The sequence below is a fragment of the Furipterus horrens genome, unplaced genomic scaffold, assembly GCF_987537825.1.
Source record: "Furipterus horrens unplaced genomic scaffold, mFurHor1.1.pri manual_scaffold_5, whole genome shotgun sequence".
Classification (NCBI taxonomy): domain Eukaryota; kingdom Metazoa; phylum Chordata; class Mammalia; order Chiroptera; family Furipteridae; genus Furipterus; species Furipterus horrens.
In genome coordinates, this window is record NW_028327175.1 from 143,760,902 (window position 1) to 143,780,563 (window position 19,662).

General features: G+C 39.6%; 1 protein-coding gene across 7 annotated transcripts in view; it reads left to right on the top strand.

The window, feature by feature from the left end:
• SGMS1 (sphingomyelin synthase 1) overlaps positions 1 to 19,662 on the top strand; it is a 290,955-nt gene that overhangs the window by 203,228 nt on the left and 68,065 nt on the right. Inside the window, exon 1 of one of the 7 annotated variants that reach the window (XM_090278037.1) lies at positions 71 to 319. The exons of the other annotated variants lie outside the window; for them this stretch is intronic. The gene's annotated coding sequence lies outside the window, so the exon portion shown is untranslated. Of the gene's footprint in view, positions 1 to 70; positions 320 to 19,662 lie in introns of those variants that run through there. 7 annotated transcript variants of the gene reach the window in all.

Genomic DNA, 19,662 nt, shown 5'->3' on the forward strand with positions numbered 1-19,662 from the left:
GCTTCTCTGCTGGAGCCTCAGGGGTTGGACTCTGGGTCTCTGATCACGGCTGCCCCCCAGAGAGGGCCCGCCTGCCCGCCAGAGGCAGGGCTCTCGAACACCGGCGTCCTTGCAAGGCGCCCCGGAGGCCGCAGCGCCGCCGGCGGAGGCGCGGGCGCGCTCCAGCAGCCAGGGTCGGTTTGGCGCGCCACCGACCGCCTTCGCCTCTGTGCCTGCGCCCGCACGGGCAGGCATCGCGCACCCTCGGCGCGCCGGAGCCCCGCGGAAACTTGTCGCTCCAGGAACTTTCCCGAGACTTTGCCTCCAGTGAGGAGAGAACGTAAGTGTTGCTTCGTCTAGGATGCTGTGGTTCATTAACTACTGTCTGGGGCAGGCGGTAGCATTGGCAGACGGTGGGACCCGGTTATAAGTAGGAGATACAGCCTTTCTTGCCATGCAGACAACACCCACGCGTTGCCAGTCCCTATCCTGTGGCAAAGTGGAGGGAATCTTCGTACTGGATCTCGCTTTGATGATAGCTGTTAACTGAGAACGCTTACAGTGTAGTTGCTGAAACAATGGGTCAACGTATAGGTGGGCTGCATCAGTGCTCCAAATGTCTTGGGGTGCTTTTGAGAGCCAATGATCAGGCGGTTGTTTCTGTTTGGAGTTACCAAGCTTTGCTGCTGGAGGTTTTTGTGGGAGTGGGATTGTATTTAGTTTGTTACCAAGTTTTGGGGAAATATTCACTTTCTCGAACTCCAGCCCCTGTAATAAATGAAATAAAAAGGTCCCTCAGCCAACTCCTGGTGACGGAGATCCGTGCTCAGTGCCAGAAGGAAGCACGTGCTCCGTGTGTTGTGGAATGAGCATGTTTACTCCACAGCTCTGCTTTCTATTTATTGTGGCCAGGAATCGCTCTTGTGGAACTTGTGGAAATAAATCCACTGAAGAGTGTATAGCAGTTGCTTTTTTTCTTTTTCTTTTTTCTTTTTTGTGTTTGCTATCTGGAGTTGTTATTTAAGTCATACTAAAATGGCAATGGACAGACTTAAAGCTTATTCCCATTCCACTCTTAAGCCTGTTGGATTGATTATCACTTGTAAATTTATGTAGAAATAAAGTCAGTGAGCTTCTTTTAAAAAAAATCTTCTGTAGAAATTAATCAGTTCTAAATGGAATGATTAAAATAATGTTAGGATTTTTAAATTATTTACATGTTGAACTAACAACACTTTCCAAGCTCACAGGCTAATTGTTAAGTTCAGTTGCTTTGAGTTTAACTAATTAGGTGCCTTTATGTGTGAGAGGCAACAACTGGGGATCATATTTCTTTTGAGAAACAGCTTGTGAAGTTGAGAGGAATGGCCTTAATTCCACTGGGGTAGTTGGAAAGCCCCCTCAGGTGGTAAAAATAGGAAAGTATTTTATTAAATCTCTAAGATGACTAAAATCAAGTTTCACTCTAATGGTTGTAACAGAACCAAACATTTAAAGAACCCGCTTTTATCAGGCAACCACTGCCTCATTTGACTTTCACAATAATGCTGAGAGGTAGGGGTATCATGTTATTATCTCTTTAATAGTTCAAGAAACAGCCCCAGAAAGGTTACATAATCTGCTCCAGATTTCACAGCTAGTTAATTTAGTTTACACTAGAAGTTAGCATTTCAGGTTATTTTTCCCATGTGGCTCCAATTGCTCCTAACAAAATAGTGTTGATTTTTCTGTGTGAAATAATCCAGAGAAGGTTTTTGTTCAAAGCAGATTTTAAAGTGATTAAAAAAAGCTCCTCATTGCACCAGTACCAAAATGTCAAAGTTCAAGGAGTGATGCATTTACTCTGGAAGCTGATGGTTTTCAAATATTAACTAAGCCAGCCCTATTCTTGGTGAACCTTTTTAATACATGCGGCTGCCTCAAAACTGTTGATTTGGGGTGACTTTCTCCTCCTTTTTTTTCCTGAAGCACTTTTAGTTCCGGATGTGCATGTTCTTCCCACTCCTCGCAATGTGCAACTCAGGTGTTCTCTATTGTAAAACCACGTAGCTGGGTCTGTGGACTTCCAGCAGTTGAATTGTGTGTGTGTGAACGCACCTGCAGTAGTTTATATGCTATGTGAAATATTTAAAATTTCTGTTAGCACCCTGGTTAGTGTTGAGTCTGCTTGTTTAGAATGATGAGTCTTGAAAGGTGCACTGCTTGAGTGCTAAAGCTTTTCTTGTTAGATGTAAGCAGGAAAGTCTCAGTGTGCCTCACCAAGGGCAGCCAGTTCTGGGAGCCCATCTGCTGGGTCATCTGTTGGGATGTCATCATAAACAATGCCCCCTTCTGAGAAGACCGCCTATTCCAGGACTGGGTATTGCTCACGCTCCCACCTCATCCTCTTCACCATCTATTTCACATGGGACACCCACCCACCTTCCCAAGCACAGCAAGGATGCCTTGGCCTCCTCCTTAAACCACTCTAAATCCTAGCTGCTTTAAGTGCCATGAGTTCTTGAGGATGTTGAAAGAACATGCCAGTTTGATGATAAAACCACTTGGGGTTAATCTTGTGAAAATCATGGAAAGACGGAAGTGTGCTAGACAACTTGATTTTCAAAACTAGGGGAGATGGTAAATTCCAGGAACCTTAGGTTCATAGCTTATTTTATTCCAAATCCTATTTTAGCAGAATTCCAAATCATATTTTTGAAAAGACGGATGGGGATCACTTAGGAAGCATGTTGATGATCAGTATTTAGCATCCCTCACCTCCAATTAACCTCATTTCTTTTTTGATAGTTACTGGACAAGTATATCAACATTGCTGTAGTGCTGACATGTGTGCTTCAGCAAAACATTTAACGAAGCGCTTTGTGTTCTTTACTCAGGATGGACAAATGTGGGTTGGATGGCAAAACAGATAAGTGGGTTTGCGTCTCGTCATACTCAAAGAGGGATGACAGTAGAGTGATGTCAGACTTGAGCAAGGTACCTTGGTAAGGGCACTTGATACAGCTGAGGAAAAACTCACAGGTTAGTAGAGATGTAGTATTTAGAACCAACAATTGACAGTCTCACAGCTCTTTGAAGTGCTGTGGAGAAGGGGCTAAGAAGAGAGTCTTGGAGCCTGCCCTTGGGCAGGTTGTTTGTGTGCTATGTGCTTCAATTTCTTCATTCATAAGATGCAGGAATAATACCTACCTCATAGGCTGTTGAAAATGTTGAAGGATTAAATTAGATAACCCATGTGAAGAGCTTAAAAACAGAGCCTGACAATAAATTGTATGTGTTAGATGTGAATCTTTTGGTGAGGCTCCTGCCTTTACTACTTGAGGCACATTGTTGGGCACATTTCTGGGTTTGTATTTAAATGTGTGTCCAGAATGGGATAATCAGGGTTTGGAGAGGGTCTCTTTGAACAGTGGTTGAAGACACTAGGGATGTCTACCTGAGTGTAAAAGTTGAGCGACAGTGCTTATAAAGTGAAGTGAAATAGAGTAGTGCCTCTCTATATCGCGGTTCACTTAGCGCAGCCTCACTGTATCGGGGATTTTAAAAATTATATTTAATTATTTATCGCGGATTTTTCGCTATATCGCGGGATTTTGCGGTACTGTATATGTATGTTGTTAAAGTTACGTAGGTTTAAGAGTGTAGAATATGTTTAAGAACAGAAGTAGTGTTTTATATAAAAGTGTGGAAAAGGTAAATAAGGGAGTGGGAAGGGGTTAATAAGGGACTGGGAACGGTTTATAAATATGTGGGAAGGGTTTATAAAGCCTTAACAATATATATAAATACTAAAATAAATGTAAGGTTCCTACTTCGCGGATTTTCACCTATTGCAGGGGTGTCTAGAACATAATATCCACGATAAGTGAGGGAATACTGTAGAGGTGGTCACATTCGGATTTCCATTATTTCACCCAGTCTAACAAGTGCTTTCTCTTAAGGGGCCATATCGCTTGGTTTGAGAGAAATCCCCACTAAGCTAGAATTTGGAGGATCTCCTTCCTGATATCAGGGCAATCTTTAACCATTTATGTGATCCTTGGCAATTAACTTAGCCCGATGATTCTACACAGGGTGTGATTTTAACCCTCAGAGGACATTTGGCAGTGTCCAGACAAATTTTTGATTGACACCACTGGGGGAGGGAGCTATGCTACTGGCACTTAGTGAGTAGAGATGCTGCTAACACCCCACAGTGCATAGGAGAGCCCCCACAGCAAAGGATTATCCTGTCCAAACATCTGTAGTGCTGAGGTTGAGAAGCCCTGGCTTAACTAGTCAATATATGTTTCTGTTTGTGAAATTTGAATATTAATCTTTGCTTTAACAATATCACAAAGTAGCTCTTAGGGTATATTAATGAAAGGACCTTTGACAGTTAATGCATTCTTAAGTCTGCAGATGCATACAGCATATACATTTTATCAGCAGCAGCACAGTAAAGTATTATTTACCCCATTCCCTGGAGAAACATATTACAGTGGTTTGAGTCAGATAAGCCTGTGATTGAATCTCAGCCCTATTGATTTAACCTGCTGTGAGATTTGGGGCAAGTCTCTTTATCTGTGAAAACCCAATCCCTGTCACAGAGTTTGGAGGGATAAACAAGGTATCTATGTAAATCTTATGGCACAGTCTTTAGGCATAATATTAAGCCATTGTTTTTCAAATTAACTTTCTGCCCTGGCTGGGTCGCTTAGTTGATGTGGGTTCAATCCCTGGTCAGGGCACATATGAGAAGCAACCACTGAATGCATCAATAAGTGGAGCAACAAATCGATGTTTCTCTCTCTCTCTCTCTCTGTCCAAACCCTCTCCCTTCTTACCCCTCTCCCTATCCTCTCGCCCCTCTCCCTCCTTCCTTCTCTCTCTAAAAAATAATAAAAATTAAAAATTAAATAAATTAATTTTTCTTTTTTGGTAATGGGATTCAGTGGTGCTTATTAAAATGGATGAGTAAAGAAGTTAGATTTTCAGTAGTTAAAAGATGAAAGACAAAAAGGCTTCTTGTCCTCAGAATTTAGGAAAGGGAAATATGTTGGAAGAGTAACTTCGGCCTTGTAGGGAAGGACCATAATATACACTGAGGTGAGAAGCACTTACTGGGGGTGGGAAATTGGGGGTGTGTTATGGAAAGGGAGGTTGCATGGAAAACAAGAGCCATCTACTTTATATTAGTCTGGAACTAGCCAAGAATATAACCCATGTTTGTGAACTGCTCCACTATAAAAACTTGTAATGTTTGTTCTTTATTCTTTTTTTTTTTTTGTAATATTTGTTCTTAAGCAGTATAATTTGCTCTGTTTTTTATCCTATGATTGATATTGATTTTAGTTTAATATATTTTCCAATGCCTTAAGATGTAAGTAAGCAGCACATCCAGCCAAAGTATGTGCAAATGTGTCAACTTTGCAGTCCCCTCCCTGCCTTCCCGCAAAAGATACAGCAAAGCTTTCATGTGACCACGCTTCCCATCACTGCCACTCATGTGTTAGCTGTGGAACTACGAGTATGGAGGCCAGCCACTGTTTTGTCATCACTATGGTAACCGATGGCAGTATGTAGCATATCCATCACATCAGTTGGAAGTTAATGTATTTAAATTAAGAGTGTGATTTTCTTTTTTTTTTAACCATAGGGCTTGGATAGAAATATCCCTGAGTGTGCACAACTCCCCATTGTCTGCTTTGTAAAGGCAGAATATGTTTCCAGCTCTAGTCATCTTCCAAGGTGGCAGCAGTAAGACACCCAGCCATGCAAAGTTCCTTGGTTTTTTAGGAAGAGACTCTTATTCAGGTTGGAGAATTAGAGTGAATTAGTGATTTTTTAAAGGACGGTTACTCTTAATTTTCTTTCTCAAGGTCCCTACTGCATTTGAATGGAATTGTTTAAATCATGCATAAACATGTGACTGGAGCCCTCAGATGGCGCAGGTGTGAGTGCCCTTACTCCCAGCAGTTTGGCACTCGGTGGACACCTACAAATCTTTCCTCTTGGAGCAGTGGGGAGAATTCATGGCTATCTCACACCACTGGAGCAGTGGCAGCCCCAGGATGAACTGCAGGAGTCATGGCTTAAGTGGCACGTAGAATGGAAATACTAATAATTTGGGGATCAAAACATACTTCTAAGAAATTTATAACACAGACTAAGCCGTGTTAGTGCTTGGAGGCCTTCATTAATGTAACCTTCAAATTTACTTAATTCTCCCGATTGTACAGAAGTAGAAGCTAATGTTCCAGACTCTCATAGTCTTAAGCCGCCCCTAACTTGCAGGCTGGGCAATATTGACAAAAATACAGTGATTCTAATGAGAATCCTGAACTGGATACACAAAACTGCTTACTTCTATAGGGTCAGAAGGCAAGAATTTTATATGCAGACCAAGCCCAAGTCAGGTTAATAATACACTAAAAGAGATGTAATAGACAAATTACAGTTTTAGATGGTGCCGGTGACCACGGTTCTTGAGACCTGATGGATGATTTCTTCACTTTAGGTGTATCCTCATCACTGATTTCTCAGATGTGGATGAGACTAGAAAAGTCCATGAGCTTCTGAAAGTGTTGTTGAAAGTATTTGAAGGCTGATTATGTATTTGCTAGGCTCCTGGGCATCAGCTTTGTGAAATTGTGGAGTACTTTGTCAAAATCCCAAGTTCTAGACTTATGCTGAATCTACAGATCTAAAGATAGATTTCTTTGCATTTTGAAACTGGAGTCTCGCCAAAAGGCCCATACACATTTTAGATATAGAAGACACTGATTTAAAATGTCAAGGTGGACTGGACAATATACCTGGTTACTCATGTCATAAATCTGTTAGCTTGTTGTTTTTTTTTTAAAGAGTTTAATCTTGGTAGTTAATGAATTCTTTAATATGCATCTTTAAATATAGATTGTGGTTGTAGTTTTTTTTTTTTTTAAGAGGTTTTCTCTGCCTTCTATGTGGAATTATTGGCCTTTACCATAAGTGTGGCATGTGTGTGCTATATGTGAGGTTGGACAGGGAGATCCCTTCCCCTTTCTGACTTATAAAAAAAGGTCAGATACCAAAAGAAACTATAAAACATGTGTGATGAATGGATCACAGAAAAGATAGACAAAATAAATAAAGATTAAATAGTGTCTAGGGTAGAATTATAACTTGGTTAAAGGTCCTAACATGTTAGTCTGAAAGGGAATTTGTTTCAAGAGGAATTTACGGAGTGGAACTATAAGCTGGGGTGGGAGACCAAGTTTGAGAGGTCAACCTGCCTACCTACAGGAGAAGGCATCCTGCCCGTAGTGTAGCATGAGCAGGCCTCCGAATGGATCTTAGCCCTGTGGTGGGGCTCTCTGTGGGTTTTGACATCAAACTGTGAGGTTTCAGACCTGATTTAGAGTATGGCTTTGCTCAAATCACTGAACACCACTGAGCTTGACTGAACCTCACAGTACAGTGTGAAGCCACAAAATGTATTTCCATGATTGTAATTTGGCCTCCTTGTGTGATTATGGTGTGGGAAGACACATGATCAGATACCAGTGTCCAGTCTACATGATGGTTTATTTTTCTCACAACAACATAGTATATTGGCATTTTTACTTTAATATCACCATGAGTGTGGTTAGCATGAACCCTGTCCTGATCATCATATTTCTGAATTTCTAAGATTAAGGACCAGCCTTGGACTGTGCAAATAACCAACATGGCTTTCCCAGTGCTGTGTTTTCTATTTGACTTGCAACATAAGAATGTGATGATCATAATACTAGTATCTTCTTTTGTATTGAGAAAATGTTGAGAAGAGGAATTAAGCTGGAAATGTGGTGTTCGGTTCTGAGAGTGAATTATTTAGTTACAAGGTTCACTAGTTTCTACTCTGCGAGTTAGCAAATCCTGTAATTCTCATCTAAATTGCATAAACCACCAAACAACTACAAAAGTTCTCAATCAAAGCAGTTCATAGCCAACATGTCACTGTGGAATTTTTCACTGGGGTTTTGATTGGTAAGATTGTTGTTGATCTATAAAGGGTACTTTTCTTTGGTTCTCAGAATAATATGCCCAAGTCTTTGGGCCTTTGAGTTCAGAAGCTTTGGTGCTTTTAAAGTGTATTCATATAACACTGTCCTTTTAATATTCTTATATTCCCACTGATGTGCCAACACAGTTTTCTGCAATTATCTACTGTGGATAGATTTTTGTCCTGCTGAGCAATTGTTTGATAACTATTAATCAGTCTAGTGACCTGAGCAAGCCACTTTCTTAAATCCTTAGCATTTACTCCTAGGAACAAAGTTCTCAGGAGAATCGGGTGCCTAATGTCATTTACTTTGATTATGTTCATGTAAAGGTCAGAGATGTGAAATTAAATGTTTCTAGCCCAGAAGCTAGTCATCGTCAGTCTAGATCAAAGGGAAGGTCTCTCATGGTTTCAGCTTTGCCAGAATCGATAGAAGTCGATCGTGCGTTAACCACATAGTCCCAGTCAGACTCAAGGGCAATCCTCTTGGAAAGATAGTAAGGAGTGGGCTGCGCCAGTTCCTGGGGCAGAAGCAGGGCATTGTTTCCACTGGGTTGAAGGAGAGGGAAACAGAGCAAGAGTTCTGCTGTTATCTCTTTCCACAGAGAGTTCCTCCCCTTACTGGGTCTCTACCTCTCCTCAGCCACCACCGTTTCCTCCACACCTCTTCATTCTCAAGCTAATGTGTTCAAAGGCCTTTTATTCTCTGAAAATTTGCTAACGGATTTATCTGTGTAAATTGTATGTCTATGTGGGCAGGGGTCAGGTAGGCTAGGGGTTGTTACAGTTTTAAACTGAATAGAAGGAATAGAAGGGCTAATACTTCTACAGGGCTTCTCCCTTCACCCGCCGTTCCCCACCAAAGCACACAGAAACACCTGTAGCAGAAGGCCTTCCCACAATGGATGATCACAGACTAGACTTTTGCTGTCCAACCCCATAGTTACTAGCCACAGGCAGATATTTGAATTAAATTAAAAATTTTAATAAGATTAAAGATTCCATTTCTTAGTCACACTAACCACATTCAGGTGTTCAGTAGCCACAGGTACATAGTGACTACCATGCTGCACAGAGCAGACACAGAATACTTCCATTATCTCATTTGGGGAAGATGATTCAGTTTAAAAGAAAAAAAAAAGATGTTAAGACATTAATACATTTTCCAGGAATTCCCATATAAACCGGAACATTTCTAAGGTTTTACTTTGGCTCTTTTAGGCAAATGAAGGTAAATTATTGGGAAATTTTAGGTTTCCTCAAGTTCAAACTTTGGACTCTAGCAGAGCATGACAGATTATGAGAAAGCCATAGTTATTCATCAGCATGTGTGTATGCAGCCTCTATATTATAACTGGTTAGTCAGAGCCTAAGCAGTAAAAAAGAGGGAATTTTGTGAGGTTACTTCCAAGGTGATGGTGAGTCAGGGAGTCCAATAGGGCATAGTGATAAACCTAGAGATTAGCTGCAGCAGGAAGTCATTACTAGCCTCTGGCTGGCGGGATGAATGGAGGAGGCTGTTACTAGAGTTCAGGGCAGATGGGAGCCCAGGCCACAAAGGAGTTCCAGCCGTCAGCCCAGGGGAAGGTGAAATGCTCCCAGCAGCTGCCCCGTTCCTTCTGCTGTCCAGTCTTCTGCCAGTGTCTTGATGTAGGTTGGTCCCCTGTGATAATGCAGAACAGAGTTAGGGACAAGAAAGGGTGATATGTGGCCCAACAGGTTTAAGACCCATATAGCTGGTACCATTTTAGCTGAACACCTTATGTATAAGGCAACCTCCTAATGCCACCCCCTTCAGGTATGCAAAATCAGGCACTTTCATCTGTCGTTTAGCACTTTGTCTGAAATATGTTTCTCTCTTGTGACCTACTGTATGGCAGAGAAGTTGTAGTGGCAGGCCCGTGGAACTTGCTAAAAATCCACCCTCCAGAAGTTGCTGAAAACCCATCATTCCCTTTGGGATGCCAGGGAAGGCTGTTGAAGGGGAGATGCCTGACTGGAGGCCCTGCACTACGAAACCGTTAACAAGACAGGTGCTGGACAAGTTGCACGAGCCGCAGGAGCGTCCTGGGAGAGCGTGGAAGACCAGGAACCGTAACTCCTTCCTCCTGCAGTGTCTTCCCAGCGTCATCTGCTTACAAAACTTAGCATCATGCTAGACAGCAAGTGAAAAAAATTTAAGGGGCTTGATCTATTTTTGCAGATCAGGTAGTAAAGCGTGAATTTGTATCTGAGAGGCAATACATTGGTAACTGGCACAGGGAGGAAAAATCCTACCCTTTACTGATCCTTTATTTTTTTTCATCAACCAGGCAATTGGGCATGATGCATATATATTTAGGTGATTTGAATTTTTTCCCCCTTCAATGGGACTTCATCATTTCCCGCAGACTTTTAACATTGAATGGTTTGATAACCTGTAGTACCCATAGAGTGACTCATCCCTAAGGTACTACTGACGATTAAGTTTCTTGAATTTTCGTTTTTATTGTGTGCCTGTTAGACCTTAGATAAATACATGGATGATCAGGAATGGAAACCTCATTTATGAAATGAAATCCAGCTAGATGACATTCCAGGATTTTTGTTTAATGCCTGTGAAGATATTTAGTACAATCTAAAAATAAAATTGCATGTGAAGTAATTCAATTCAGGATTTTATCTTTTAGATTGCGTATTTGCCAGAGTATTTCATAATGGTTTGCTTTTGTTGGTTTATAATTTTATTTGTTTTGTGTGAGTTTTTAAAATTTAGTTTGCTAGTGCTTTTTTTTTTTAACCCTGCTTTCTGGTGAATTTGGAAGAACAGTTCTTCCAGAATTGTTTTAAAAATATTTTTCCTCCAGGTTTTCTATATTCCACAGCCTTGAACTACTAAGATTTCTTTGTGGCTTCTTGCTTCCTCCTACCATACAATGCATAATTTATCCTTTTGCTTAAAACATTAAAAAAAGAGAAATATTGCCCCTTGTTCTTGAACCCAAGTTAATATTTTGGCTATCTGCATTACCTTCTTTTTCTCTACTTCATATCTTATTTTGTTTCTCTCCTTCAGAACTCTCCTAAAAAGTCTTCAACTCATTGAATGTATTTAAAGTAGATTTTGTTGAAAGACAGTATAAAGAGAGAAGAAGATTGCCCATAGTCTTACGTTCAGGTAACCTGTGATGACATTGAAACAAAATTAAAACTGCATGTAATGGTTAACTTACAAGTGGTATCAAAAGGTACAAAGAGATAGAGAGGTAAAAGCCTCCCTATTATTAATGTAACTATTATTACATTTCTTGTGATCTGTTCAAGGAAAAAAGTGTTTTTGATACCTATCTGCATCTGTCTGGCTCTCTGCTTTTTGTGTTATTTCATAAAGGGATTCAATTTTCATTAGCCTTTTTTTGGTGTATATTTTTCCTATAATATTTTCAGAGATTTTTCCCATCAATACCCACCAATTTTCCTAAAACCAGAAAAGCTGGCGTTTGTGCTGCCTGTGACTACCAGAACCAATAGGCAGAGACAGGGAGTGAATCTCTATGGGCGCTTTATTCAGATGGTCTGCAATCTGAGAAAACAGTAGGTTTGTACCCTAACAGACCATCTTACATTTCATTTCAGGCCAGCCTTTTTTATAAGGAGGAAAAAAGTGTAGATAAGGGATTTGGAATTCAGGAAAGAGGTTACTCAGATAAAGCTGCAGTCCGGCAATTTCCCTAGCATCCTTCTTTATCTGTGTCCTGGACATCCTTTTCCTTATCTGTGTCCTGGGTGGTGGGATGTCTCTCCCTGGAACACAGTGGCTCAGATACCATCATGATGGCTTGCTGTCCCCTCTGGATCACAAAGGTCGAATTGCTTGCAGTCTCCTGGAGTCAGGCTGGGCCATACCTTCAATTCCTGAAACAATAGCTTTTACATGCATTAACTACTAAACTTATTACCTGTTACTTAAAACTAAAAATTTCTAATTCTTGAGTCCCCCCATCATTCCTTATTCATTTTAATCTGTATAAGAGTTCATTATTAGATGTACAGAATCGATTTCACCTTTGCTTTATTTCTGGATATTTTAGTAATTGCCAGATATTTGGGAGGAGGAGTTGTGTTGAACTTTTGTAATTATTGATGCTTGCCTTTTTGTAACCACTTTTTTTCTTTTTTAAAAATTTCCTTTTTATTTTTCAATTACAATTGACATTCGGTATTATATTAGTTTCCAGTATACAGCATAGTGGTTAGACATAACTTCCAAAGTGATCCCCCCATTTGTAAATAGTTTTGTATAAACATTTTGCTGATATAGCTGTGGGTCAGTGTTAATTTCCTAATAGCGAGATGGCTATGTTTGAGGATTAAAGCATTTTAAACTCTGATAAACATTATCTAGTTGTACTCTAGAAAGATTATGCAAGTTGGATTAAAAAACAAAATATAACAAAACCTGGTTATATCTTTCCCACATCCCCACCAGTAACTACAAATCACCAAGCTGTAACATTTTTGCCAATCTGGTAAGTTAAAAACGTTATCTCTGTGTTCACTTGCTTACCTTTAATTACAGGCTTAGGATCCTATACATTTCTTGGCCATTTGAATTTCTTTCTGTAAATTGCCTATTCTCGTGTTTTGCTTTGTACTTTCTTCTTCCTCTTCCCCCTCCTCCTCTTTCTTTTTCTTCATCATGGGGTTCTTGTCTTTATTGTATTGATTTATATACCTAATTTTAAATTAGGGAAATTAGTCCTATTCCATATATATTATAAATAAGTTTTCTCCATGTTGTCTCATCTTTTGATGCTCATTAAAAACATTGTTTTTATTTTGGTACAAGGAGTATAAAACATGTGCTGTTTTGGTTTTTTTGAAATAAATAAAAGAAGGAGGGGTGAGAAAAATTGGCCATGCTTTCTGCTGTTTTTAAGGTTAAGTAGTTATAGTTTGGGACAAAAACTTACTCTCACCGATCCTAGTATGTCTTATATATCTGGAGACACCCTAGACCATCCTGTTACAACAAGAATACACTTACGCTGAAGGACTAAGAGACCTTGGTGTCTTTTCCCTCTGAATTTGCATGCGCCCTCTGCAATTTATTGGGCCTCTTATGAGCATGTGAGTTTATGAACCTCCACGTCTATACATGTTAGAATTTAACTACCTGGTGAGATCATTCCAGGTAACCTGAGTCATGAGGAATGCTTGCTTCTGTATCCCCAGCATTTAGAAATATACCTGAATGAAATACAGCGCGTTGAATGAATAGATGGAGCCAAGGAAGACCAGGAAGTGCTGGAGGAAGAGTGATCAGGAATTGAGTACGCAACTGAAAGATTCACTTTGAAGCGTTTTAATCAACTACATGTATACATACCTGTCAAATATACCCATAGAGTCTAGAACATTTTCATTTCTTCTCTTCATAATCCCCCATTCAGTTAGCTTCTAGACAGCTGGGTGAGTTCTAAGATAATAGTATAGTGTACACCTCATGATAAATTTTGTCGGATATTGAATGTGGAAACAGTACACTGGTGCCAAGTGTTAATTTGTTGATTCTCTTCTTTCTTTGTGTTTACATAATTATCTCTCTAGACTGGCCAGTGAGAGATAATTATTTCTATCCACTGTGAGCTGAATGTTATTAAAACTATGTAAAATTTTATTTTAAAATGTAATTTTAATGTAATGACTAGATCAGGAATGGATTTCTCTCCAAATTTCTTCACAGTCTAAACTCTGAACATTAAAGTGATTCTGATTAACAAAATTGAGTAAATAGCTTGTTGAATACTGTGTAAACTGTGACTCAACCTAAATCCAAGGAAAAGTAGTTGGCTAGTTCTTTATTTAAATGAATACCTCCACAGAAGATTTTAAGATTCTCTGACAATTTAAATAGCTTAATTTATATATGTATCTTATTCACACGTGTGGCAATATGGTTTGACATACACTGTTGTTTGCTGAAAATTTCAATAAATCTTAATTTCTAGTAGGATTATGGCCTCTTTGTGATATCATTTGACCCGCGAGAAGATGTCTAATAGCTTCCTTTATTATCTTCATAGTTTTATGAAGGCAACTGATTCAGTAATTTGAATTTACTGACATAAATGCCTACAATAGGAAAAATTAGATATACTTTTGAGAACAATAATGCTACGCTTTGACTTCCGTTTCTGTTCAGTGGCATTGAATGCAAAAATAATTGGATACCAGAACAATAGAGAACCAGCCATTATTGTTTTGAGTGATCATGGCACTTATTAAGCATCTGTTTCAGTGCAGACTGATGAAATAATTGATAACTGATGTCATTAATTTGTCTTTTGACCAGACCGATTTATTATAGTTTGGTAATGACAGTTTTCTAGATGGCACATCAAAATGAAAAATAAATGGAGATGTTTAAACATGTCTAGCCTCTGCCAAAGGAAAGTTCACAAATGATTTTAGCACAATAGATTTGTGCCACCTTGGACCACCTTTCCTGATTAGCTTTGGCCTATAAATCCAGTTGACAAAATAAGGCTTAATTTGTCTTTTACGTTTTTTACAGGAGGGTAAATGAGTAAAGCAATAGAATCTACTTTAAAAAAATTAGTTTCTGAAAGCAGGAGTTTTTGTGGTTTGTTCTAGTTAATGGAGATGGGTCTGTGGGTAAGACCTTGGTGTCTTGTTGAAAATCAGTTGGCTTTGGGTAAACAAAGATGAAAAGTAAACTGCTAATATCAAACGTGTCCACAGTAAAAAATATATTCTTCAAGAAAATTTCAGGAGCTTCGGGGGATATTTTTGGTTAGATGTTCTAAATTTTTGATGGTAATGGACCTTGTGAAGGTTACACTTTGCAGTTGAAATAAGAGGTATGAACCACTTAAAGAACAAAACCCACGGAATCATAGTGCTTGGGAAAGCAGAAATTGGAAATGGATGATTCTGCATTTGATTCTTAGTGCTGCTACTCGTGGGTGGAGCTGAGTCAGGAATATACTCTCTCTGAGCCCCAGCTTTCTAAATTTGTAAAACTGGAGATTAAAATACCTACCTCAAAAGTTTTGAGAGAAATAGATGGTTTGATACATAGTAATCACTCAACAGTGTTAAGTGTCCTTACTTTAAAAAAGAGTGTCCAGTAATGTGCAGAGTGAGAAGGTGGCCTTTGGTAAAGATCTTTTCTTCTTTTTTTTTTTTTTTTTTTTTTGGTGCCTTTTTTTATTGTTGTTCTTTTACAGTTGTCCCAGTCTTCTTCCCCCACCCCATTGCTCTCCCCTGCCTCCCCTTGCCCAAAGAAAAGATCTTAAGGACTGCTCAAGTTTCAAGTTCCCTGACACCATAAGGTATGGAGAACAGGGATACTTTAAAACTTGCTGTTTTTCAAAAAAGCAGATTTGTTCTGTGTTATTAGAATGCGATGATTATGATTTTTCCCATTGCTAGTTCAAGTGTGAGATAATTGACCCTAGTTTATATTGTTATGTTCCAAGATGAGGCCATAAGTCCCATTGAGGTCAATTATTAGGCATATGTGTTTATATTGGAGCATTCACGTTTCAGGTGTCTTCTGCCCATTGGTCTGGTCACATACGCTAATTATCTCTCACATTATGAGTCAGTTAAGCCCTGGCTGGTTTGGCTCAGTGGATTGAGCGTCGGCCTGCGAGCTAAGTGTCGCTGGTTCGATCTTCCAGTCAGGGCACATCAGAGAAGGAAAACTCTGACTCCAAAAAACCTCCGCTGCCTTGCGGCATACCTCTTCAGGGGAAAGGCTAAGGGAGTAAACCCCGACAGAAAATCCGGAGCCGGAGTCCCTAAGGCGGTTTGACGTTGTAGTCAACACCGGCAACTCCTGCGGCGCACCTGAAGCCAAGCTGTATTGACTCCGTCTTTCCCTTGGACCCTTCAGCTGCGAAGAGAGGGGGGGTCTGCTGCATGGGCAACAGCAGACCCTCCATATCACCCTGCCCAGGCTCTGTAGCTTCAGCTCCACTGGAGAGGACACTCCAGCGTCATCGCAAGATGTCGATTCAACACGGGAGGAGACAGATACCGTGTCACTCCCGAGTCGGACTGCACAACCATTCTCGGCGGTGCAGATAGACTCTTAAGAAGCTACACCATCGTCTCTCGAGATGGACGGCTGCCGACGACGACGAATGAGTCAGTTACAACACACGGAGCCAAGGCACTTGGGAGCTTCCCAGCAAGGTACCCTCTGGCCTCAGCGTGGCCCTTAGGGATGTTGGTTACCTCGGTGTTGGTCATAAATCAGGTTCTGATAACTGTCCAGACTTTGATTTGTACCAATTACATTCTGCTTGCATACTGGTATTGAACATACCTGAGGTTAGTCAGTGCCTGTGTTTTTATACTCCTAAAGTTTCTGTTCACGTTTTCTTCTTACTAATAAGGTATTGGTATACATGCCATTGTGCATTAACAAAGAATATATGTTATGTACTAGACTCTGTTGTAGGTGCCTTGTGTACATAATATATTTAGTTTATCCTCACAGAGGCAAAAAGCTGTAGCATGAAGTGGTTGACCAGTTTGCTCAAGATCTCACAGTAAATAAACAGAAGAGCCAAGATTTAAATCTGCACCATCTCTTAACCACTATGCTAACCTTCCTCTCCAATAAAAAAGTATAGACAGTTTAAAAGAACATAAAAAAAGTATAAATTCCACCTATCCAGTGACAACTATTCTCAGCCCTAGGATGCACATACTTCCAATTATTTTCCTTGAACTTTGGTTCAAAATCCTTTCTTCTCCCATTTGTACTTCCAAGGGCTAAGTGTCAGGAACAATTTGGCATTTATCTTTCCCACTGTACATGCAAACACATGTACATACATAGGTGATCCACATATGTTTCTCATATGTCCTCCTATATGCATTGTTCTGCTAGGTGCTTCTTCACTCAGTGTATTCTGGACATATTTCTGTGTGTGTTGTGTATAATTAACATTTTTTAATTGACTATGTAATGCGGACTGCAATAATTGCAGGGAATGACTGTACCATAATTTCTTTTGATGTACTACTTGCATTAATGGACATTTAGATTGTTGTCACATTTTCCCTGCATTGCTTATAATAGGTGCATATACTTTAGCATATGAAAGTACTACAATTTAATTAATCCTTTTTTGAAATTCAGGGTAATAGAAGGAACTGGGGTGAACATTCTTAAAACTGAAGATCTGAGCACACTCTTTCTTAGTTGTTTCCCAGTCCCAATCAAAATGCTAAGTCCAAATGTTCACTCTGTCACTTAAAAATTAATAAATAAAACTAAAAAATAACCTTTATTGAGGTAACTTTTCATGCCATGAAATCCACCTCTTTTAAGTACAATTCAGATATTTAGTAAATTCACCAAGTTATGAAACCAGCACCATAAGTCAGTTTCAGAGTATTTTTATCACTGCAAAAACTTCCCTCTAGCCTTTTTATAGTTAATCCCTGTCCTCATCTCCATTCTGAGGCAGACACTAATGTATTTTCTGTCTCTAAAGATTTGCCTTTTCTGGACATTTCATATAACCTGTCACTGTTAAGAATTTACTATCCGTGAATAAATTTCTTTTCTTATTCTTTTGAATAATTTGGTCCATATTAAACTCCTGGCTAGAGTTGTGCATTATATATACTGGGGCTCAGTACTGTCAGAGACAGACTACCTCTATGGTTGTGAGGTTCCTCAGTAATACTTATATCAAAAGTGAACTGTTAGAGTGTTTTCAGCAGGTTTAGTTAATTTCTTCAGGTGGTAGCTTAATAGTAACTGGGCTTCTTGGTTTAATTTGATTGAGAACTGAATATATGCTGGTTTACAGATGTTACCAAATATAGCAAAAATTGCCTTTGAGAAGTGATACCAAAAAGTTCACAGTAATAATATCCCAAACCTGTTTGGGGCACTTAAGTGTTAGTTTCATATTGCAAAGAAATGTCGTACAGTTTATTTGGCCTGAGCAACTGTGTAGTGTTCCAATAATGAAAAGTGTTTTAAAAGTTAAAATTACTATTTTATTGCTTTTATAAGCCATTTTGAATTAAAAGCCGGTAATTTAAAATTATAGGCTAATTTCATTTCCATATTTAATATTTCAAAATCTGATGGTTTCTGCAATTCCTGCAAGTAGTTTAGATGTCTACTCCCTGCATTTGTAGAGCTGTTAATCTGGTTTTTCATATGGTCTTCTTTGGGGGTTTCCATCTGAAGTGCATGCATATTTCTTGTTAATTGGCATTTCAGGTGAATACTGTTGTACAAAGACCTCTACTTTTCAAGAAGGTCAGAGAGAGTAGGAAAAGAACAATCTTACCTCTTATCAATGAGAAAAATATGCAGTATGGTATTAACTGTATTCTAAAACATTTATTAGCACACCAGAGCACAAAGTCCAGGGATGGGATTATTTTTGTGTGTAGCCTTTGAAAAGTATCTAGTAAGCAGAAGGTATTCCCAAATCGTATACTGGAGGGAAGTGAAATGATTTAGCATCACAATTCACACCTGCCGCTCTGCCTCTGAAGGCAAATTCTGTCACAGTCAGCCCTTCATTGGCCCATAACTCATTTGTTCTTAAGGGCTTCTTTTGGAACCAGTAATTAACACCTGAGGAGGAGAAAAGCTTTTCTTTAGAAGCAATAACAGCTTTATCTTGAATACCTCTGAAACCTGAATAGTTGCTTAGGTAAGAGCGGTTACATTTTATCATCTCTGGCAAACGGGAAGGCAGCTTTCTCAACTTGTGTTTGTCTTCTGAAGAGAAAATCCAAGCAATGTGTAGTAATTGTTGCTTATCCAGAAAAGATAACTCATTTGCACAGAGGCAGAGAGATGTAGACATCTAAATAAACCCAGACACTGTGTTCTTCAGAACTTTTAATTTTTTTTCTTTCATGGAAGGGGAGTGCACTGTAATCAGATATGTGTGTAGTTGGAATGTTGTTAAAAATAAACTAGCTGTATTCCCTCTTCCCACCTCTCCTTTGCTTCGGCATCTTGGCTGTCTCCTTTCATTTAGGAACTAGACCAGGTCAGCTATATTTAATCTTTCCTGTACTCTTCAACATCTCCTTCTCCTGAACTGGGGAGCAATGATATAAATAGACACTGACCATGGCCCTGTACCCTGCCTGGTACCTGCAGCCTGCCCTGCTGTGAGGGAGCTCTCGTCTAGGTGTGCAGTGAACCATCTGCTCATTGCAGAGCGAGCAACTTGGCTCTAAATCCAGCAACCGCATCAGAGATCTTAGATGATGATTCACTGCAGGAAAATGGGTTGGGAATATTGATGTAAAAAGAATACCCGGGCTGCTTTTTTAATTCGTTGCTTTTGCTCTTACTATACATTAATTTTGAGTAAATTTAATAATACAAATCAAGCCATTGATATCCCATTTGAGTGTCCCATACTTTCAGGATTCCCAAGAGTGCATTGAGGGGTGGAGGACGTATCTTGCAAGTAACATTACCTTACCCCATACAGCTCTCTTCATAATAGTGCCCCTGAGCTGCTGCATTGGGAGGCCTTGAGTGGTAGGCACCTAGCTGCTTTTCAGAGAATCTTTTGGTTCTTAAATCAAGGAAGGAAAGATGTTGTAAAAAGCAATGCCATTTTGGGGGTGGGGGTGGGATTAGGTGTGAGAAGGTAGACTACTAA